At 51.0% G+C, this 6,000-nt stretch overlaps 1 protein-coding gene across 5 annotated transcripts in view; it reads right to left on the reverse strand.

The window, feature by feature from the left end:
• Positions 1–3,293, reverse strand: part of ARHGEF9 (Cdc42 guanine nucleotide exchange factor 9) — a 214,450-nt gene extending 211,157 nt beyond the window's left edge. For all 5 annotated transcript variants that reach the window (XR_010475738.1, XM_065078034.1, XM_065078032.1 and 2 more), the window contains exon 1: positions 3,157–3,293. The gene's annotated coding sequence lies outside the window, so the exon portion shown is untranslated. The remainder of the gene's footprint in view (positions 1–3,156) is intronic.
• Between the last annotated feature and the right edge of the window lie 2,707 nt (positions 3,294–6,000).

Below are 6,000 nucleotides of genomic sequence, written 5' to 3' on the forward strand. Positions count from 1 at the left end.
CCAATGTTTAAAGGCAAAGAAAGCAAAGCCTTGATCCCAAGATTAAGGAGGACCCTCTGGGTTTGGGATAGGGACAGAAGAGGTAAGGATGGAGACGGTGCAACTGGAGAGCACGTGCTGGCTGGGACCCCAAATCCAACACACACCCCATGCAAAAACAAAACAAGCCTTAGAGCACCAGCGAAGCTCCTTGGCATTTGCACAGCGAAGGACTGGCTTTACTGGCCCTGTTTGTCTGGCTTGGGCCAGGATGAGCAATGGGCAGCTCGGCAATGCGTTCCAACGAAGGGAGACGTGGAGCTGTGGGCTCCAGACGGAGCGATGCCCTCTTTGCAGAGAGGGAAAGTGGAGAAACCACAAGCAAGAACTCCCTGGTTCATTATTTTAACAACGCTGTCAGCTGCAGCGAGACAGGTAGCTGGTTTCCCTGCACTCAGCCCTCCACATGCAACACACCAAAATTAATTCTGCAGCATGTAGGTACCCAATAATTTTGTTATTCCATTGAGGCATCAGGGAACTCTTCCCCAAGAAGCTGTGGTTTCCAGGCATGCATTGCTGCCTGCTTCAGATCAAGCCAAGCTCACTCTGCCCATCTCCCGAGCTACTGAAATCCTTTGCAATGTTTGCAAAATGCCCCCTTCTGGCAAACTATAACTCAAGTTTTCAGGTCTTATCATGCAGATGAAGAGAATTCCAATAGATCTGTCATTTAACAGAAAATTAACGCTGCATCCTAATGTCAGCACCAAACACAAGAATAATCTCTTTCTCCACGGACAGCTATTGCGTGCTTGACATAACAAGGCCAAATACAACAAACCTACAATAAAAAAAAGCCCTACAAAAATCAAAGTTGGTGACACTTATGCCCTGAAACACAGTTGGCAAGAGGCCAGTGGGCAAGACACGTGTTCGGTCCCTGGCTCCTCCTGCATTTTGCTTGCTCCTATTTTTCCTCTTTTTCACCCCATGTTATTTGTGGCAGGGGTTTTTTTCACTGTTGTTTTCACTGTTTTTCAAGCGAGGCAGAGTAATTTTATTGAATCAGCTAATATCATTGCAAAAATCAGGGAAGTCTTTGAGATCACAAGACACAAACAAGCAGCCAGGTAAATACGGACAGAAACAATTGCTCCAAGCATAACTGGGTTGCAGTAATTAGCTCAGTGGTTTTCAGCTCCCGGCCTCAGATCCTCAGGATTCCCAAGACTATTTCTGAGAGGTCTGAGATAGGGCCAAAGGCAAACCCATTCTCATGCTTCACCTGGAAGTTTCATAGGAGCCTGTAAACTGAAAAGAATAAAAGAAAAAACAATACCACACACCAAACAGGACAGCTGAGAGCAATTAGTGCTCAGGAAAATGAGCGCTAACAGTGGTGGGAGAGCACAGGAGACTCCGGTGCTTGAGGAACCAAGATGGAAAGAAGTTACCATTTGCAACAGGTATGGGACAATCCAAAAATGGAGCAAAATCAGCCTATTGCAACCATGATTTTTAGTACTGAGGATCAGGACCTGTAGTTTCCAGACTCAAGGCAGACTTTTCCCCAGTGCTCCCAGCTTAACTCATCGGGAGGCTCACCCAAAGGGAGCGTTTTCTCCCCTTGTTTGCAGACATACACACGATGCACAGTTTTTCCTCCTGGACCATCAGCTTCTCATGCAAAAGTGCTCACGTCCTACATGCACAAGCAATGGTCACCACCTGCAGCTCCAGTTTGCAAGCCAACCGAGCTCCTGGGCTCTGGGACAGAATCTCTCTTGCAGGAGGAGAGCAGGGAGCTCACTGTGACCCCTCGGAATGATAGAGCCCATCCTGAGGCCACACAGCTCCCGTCTGCCCCGCGTCCCCACCGCAGTGGCACCCAGGCCACCGGTGACACAGGACAACACGGGGTTTTGCACTTAGCAGCTCTCACCACATAACCTCTCTGGGTAACACAGACACAACATACACCTCTCCCGCTCCAACACAACCACTCAGTTGGTTCTCCTTACAAGAACATGTAGAAATCAAATTAATTAATGGCAGCAACGCACAAGGGTGCCAAAAGCATTCATCCCGCAGCAGGGAAATGAGATGGCACAGCAGAAATTCCCTGTCTGGTCATTTGTTGGATCAGGGTCCACATGTCACTCACACCAGCCGTCCCCGGGCACCCTCAGTACTTTAACAGACATAAGTTTGGCACTTTTCTTTTCCCCAAAGCCAATCAGTGAAGATACCACGAAGGGAGTGAGCAGCATTCCATAAATATTTTATTTAAACAGTTACAGTACGTTTAGATCCAGCTCACTGCATCACAGACTGAGGTTTTAATGACCTGTAACCAACACAGCCGCTGAGCCCGGTGCAATGACTTCTGCACCACAGCCCAGCCCGCTTTAAAAATGGAGCTGGTGCTGGCTTTGGGGTGAGCTGCTGTCACTGGGGGGAAACTGCTGTGCCTCGTCTTATAATAAAACAGAAGGGAGGGGCACAGAGGTTATATCATCTATATATCCCTGTATTTTTAAATAGCTCGTCTAATAAACGTTAAGGTGTGAAACAAAACCACAGAGGTGGAAATGTGAACACAGCAGCTAACAGGAACCCTCCAGCCAGGCTCTGTAAACACATGACTAAGACTTTCTCACTGAGGTTGCCCCATCAGCTTCCCTGGGAATCCTAAAACCAGTAAGGACTGAACCCTCCCAGCCAAAAAACACTCATTAAAGCCAACAGAAATACTCTCCTGGACTCAAACATTCTTTGCATCAGCCTGGGTGAGTAATGACCCAGTTCTTAAGCAGTACATGCGAGCAATAAACCAGGCATAAGCTACCGAAATCTGCCACACAGAGTGGAAAATAAAACCAGGCTGCAATCAGAATCGGGCCCACAGTAGTAACTGCCCAGCTCGACTTCACGCTGGTACTTCCTCAACTCAAACAAAACACAACCAACAAAATTTCCATTTTGCATTACGCTTTTTTCAAAGCTAATCGGAATTTTGCAGCTTTGCGTTCGTAATGGGGGGCAGCCGGGGGTCTGTCCTGCAGACGGGGGGTGACACGTTATTTATCAGGTCAGAACACAAAGCAAACTGGTGCGACCCCTCTCCCCTGGGAGTCGCGGCTCCGAGGGTCCCAGCGCCGGTCCCGCTCTTACCTCACCGCATGGCCCCGGCGCTAACGCTGTCCCGGCAAGTAACTGCAACTCTCCGCAAGCGTCTTCAAGTTGAAATGTTAAAAAATAAAAATAATAATTAGAAAATAAAAGCGACTAATGGTGCGAGCTCCTCCGAGAAAAGTTAAAAAAAAAAAATAAAAGTTGAAAAAGGGGGTGCCCGTGCCATGCACGGCCCCGTCCGGCGGGCCGCCCCCGGGACCTGCCTCCCGCCGCCGTGCCCGGCTCTGCCCGGGGAGCGCTCCCCGCCGGCCCCGGGACCGGCCCGGGACCCCCCGGCCGAGCGCTCAGAGCGCGGCGGCGAGAGCCGGCCCGGGCCGGGCGAGGGCAGCCCCGGGGGCCGGGGGCCGCCCGCGGGCAGCGGGGCGCGGGGGGCGCCCGCCGGGGCCCGGCTCGGGCCGCGCTGCTCCGCCGCCGCCGCGCATCCCCCGCAGCCCCGTCCCGTCGGGGCCCGCCCGGCGCCGGCCGGTGCTCGCCGCGCCCGGGCGCTGCCCGAAAAGAGTGGCAATAATTAAAAAAAAATAAATAAACAAAATAAAAACTCTGAATTTTCTAAGAAGGTCCCTGGCCTGGATGCGAGCGGGAGCCCGCAGGGAAACTTTCTATAGCCGGTGCGGCGAGGAGCCGTCAGCCCGTCCGTCCGTCCCCTCCCGCCGCCGGCAGCCTGCGCGGCGCCGCCCGCCGCCCCGGCCGCGCTGAGCTCCGCGGACGCGGGGGAAACGCGGGGGAGGCTCCGCGCCCGCCTGCAGCGCCCCGCGGGGATGGGGCTGCGCCCGGGCGGCCGTGCCCACAGAGGAAACTCGGCGGGCAAAGTAGTTTTTCGGGGAGATGCTGCCTCGGCTCACCGCAGCTCACGGGAGCTGTTTCCCCCCCGCCTCCGCAGTTAAGAACAATCAGAGGAAGCGCGGCAGCTCCGCAGCAGCCCCGGCACCCTCGAGCCCTCGTGCGTGGGGAAACTGAGGCACAGGAACCTGGCATTGAGGACCTGCAACACAAGCCTGGCCATGCCATCGCCATATAAAAGGTGCCAAGTCACATCTGGCCTCATCTGCAGGGGCCCAAGGGCCCCGCATGGGCCAACACCCCGGCTTTGCAGGTGCCAATGGCAAAAAAGGCACTTTGCTCCAGACGCAAGCCAGACAAACGAACAGCAGGTCCCACCACAGCTTCTGCACCACTATTGAACCACCTGTGTGGTGAGATTGGGAAGACTCCCTCAGCTTTATCCAGGGTCCTTATTCCTGCATGAGACCACGATCACAGGCTGGATGCACATTCAACTTCAGCTTCTTTGTTCTCCCTCTCTGTGAGGAAGACCACTTGTTTTTCCATCTTCCTCCTCCTGCACAAAGACCTTTTACACAGCCACAAGCCCACCTGGGCAAAACCAGATTATTTGGGTTTGGCCAGCTGCTTCAAATTACTCATTTGACAACCCACAGACACCTGGTGAGACAGCACTGAGCTTTACCAGCCCGTCCCCCAACCCCGATACAACACAAGCTCAGCAAACCCAACAACAGTTTCCATCAGCATCCAGTCTGGAAGCATTCATGCACAGATAAATAGATCATACAAGTGAAATAATTGCTTTTAAGAAACAAGCTTTATAATGTTAAAAATATTGGAGGGAAATGAAATAATTATTTAGGCAAGGCTTAGTGGATTTAATTGCTGCTTTTCCATCACGTGTAATTGGTGTTTTAAGTTATATTAGTAGTGTTTCCCATGGAGAGGCAGGTGTGTGCTACAGAAAGAGGGTGTTATTAATAGGATAACCACAATTAAGTAAAATTGGGATCATAACATTAATCACTCCATGGAACAGCAGAAGCTCAGAGTTTTCCACCTGGTTTTCTGATTGTTTCAGTAATGCATCAAATTGCAGATGCTTTCTTTGGCTTTGGGCACAAGCAGCAAAAAGCCCCTTTTTACACCATCAACCCATTCACAAAGGGTTAATCCGAGGACAAAAAATCCACCCCAGTAGCTTCAGTCCTTCCCCATACATTCATATCCATCCCTGCCTCGGGATGCGTCCATGTCACAGAGCTCATGCAGTCTGGTATTCTATCTTTCACTGCAGAGATTTATCCATATACCAGGATGGATCTGCTAGGATAAAACATCAGCAGCCAAAACTGTGGCTGCCATTGTAGTCTCAGAGAGGTGGGGAATAATGCCTTTTCCATAGCAAGAGTGAGATTTCGTGAGTTTTCATTAAGCTACAGGAGAGGACAAGAAATGGGGGCCTCTCAGTATGTGCATCTCCCAGGGACAAGGGTAGTACCTCACAACCCTCAGCCCTTTCCCCCCCCCAAATCCAGCTTTTATGAGGTATCAGTCCTTAAATATTAACATGTTTGCCCATCAGACAGGGATTTTTCTTCCCTCAGCTAAATCAGCACCTACCAGCAACCACTTTAGCTAGCCAGAGGTGCATTGCATTGCCCTTTCCCTCCCAACAATAGTATTTCCATTTTCTTCAGCTAAAGCTGATTGTGGCCAAAACTCACCGATCACTGGAGCAGACTCTGTGTTTGTGACTGATCAGAAGCCCCTCATGCGGGATAGCAAGTGCTCCAGACTTCCTTGGCTGCTTCTCTAGAGATGGCCATGCTGCAAGAAAAATCGGTAAACCATGAACTATTAAATGACCCATAGAGGACACAGAGCCACTTCTACTTTCCCTAAAGATGTTGAGATTTTTTTCTATGGGCTAGAATGAAACCTATACCAGTAGCACCCATCACCAGCTGACCAACAGAGGCAGAAGGAGCAGAACCATAACCAGGTTCATTTGAATCGAAACCTAGAACCTGTGGA

Source organism: Columba livia, chromosome 12 (genome assembly GCF_036013475.1).
Source record: "Columba livia isolate bColLiv1 breed racing homer chromosome 12, bColLiv1.pat.W.v2, whole genome shotgun sequence".
NCBI lineage: Eukaryota > Metazoa > Chordata > Aves > Columbiformes > Columbidae > Columba > Columba livia.